Below are 1,131 nucleotides of genomic sequence, written 5' to 3' on the forward strand. Positions count from 1 at the left end.
TCTTACTGTAACAGCAGCTCTCGTTACAGCCAATAACAATAGAGGGGCAAGATGGTAAACATTGCAGAGAGACAATTACTAAGAATGAAAAAGACAAATTTTGGGTTCTTTCCACAAACTGAATAATGCATTTTCAAGCTGACGACAAAGGGTTTGGTTGCCAAGCAAATCTGAGAGCAAATAAAAATTGTGCTTAACCCCCTCTTTATTTTCATATTGCTTTTTACACACAGAGAAAAATCAGACAATTTAAAAAAGAAGAAGAAAAAGACTGACATCCACAAAGGAGACATTTTGCTCCACTCTTTGGTCAACATTTCCATCACTTCAGTACCCAGAATCCCCAAACAAGTTATTCAGCTCAGGTCACTTGCTCAATGCCAGTTTCCTGAACTAGACATTAGTTTCCTCTAAACATAAAACAAACAAATAAATACAATTCAGACTCGGCTCTAGAACAACACTGCTAGGAAGAGCTTGGATCTGAGATCCTGACGTGCGAGCCCTGCAAGATCACCCGAACTTGCAAAGGAGCAGCACCCAACATTACTGACCAGAGGAAACAGTAAAGGACTGTGTCAGGCATCCTCCTGAGGCTGCCCAAACCCCAGGAAGTTTCCAGAGGGCCGAAACGTGCAGGGCTGGCACACACGCACGCGGATTCGTGACCGAGTCCAGCTTGCCATGCCGCGCCGCACCGCACCACGGGCTGCAAACAGCATGGGCCCACTCGCGGGGCGCCCTCAGCTCACCCCAGGAGCAACCACATGCAGCGTCCTCCGCAAGCGCAACCCTGCGGGTCGGCCGGAGCGGGGCCAAGACAGACCGACACAAGCAATGGGCCTTTCTGCCAGCCTGGGGAAATACTTCCCCTGCTCCAAACACGGGGTGCAAAGGATGCGGTTTTTTTCCTCCTTTCGCAACCAACCCAGCCCTGCAGTCCAACCAAGGAACCCACTGGCTCCTGCGCCTGCTCGGAAGAGCAAAAGCGGCACCGAAGAAGTGGGGAAAAGCTAGGGAGTGGCTCCGTCTCGCTAGACCTGTGCCAGGGAAGCTTGACGCCCCAGCACACCAAGCCTCCAGAGTGGACACAGGGAGGGCACCTCACGGGGGGCAGTGACCCTGGCACAG

General features: G+C 51.6%; 1 protein-coding gene across 3 annotated transcripts in view; it reads right to left on the minus strand.

The window, feature by feature from the left end:
• Positions 1-1,131, minus strand: part of CRTC1 (CREB regulated transcription coactivator 1) — a 75,346-nt gene that overhangs the window by 73,175 nt on the left and 1,040 nt on the right. The window lies entirely within an intron of this gene.

The sequence above is a fragment of the Gavialis gangeticus genome, unplaced genomic scaffold (assembly GCF_001723915.1).
Source record: "Gavialis gangeticus isolate Ggan-Ray unplaced genomic scaffold, GavGan_comp1, whole genome shotgun sequence".
NCBI lineage: Eukaryota > Metazoa > Chordata > Crocodylia > Gavialidae > Gavialis > Gavialis gangeticus.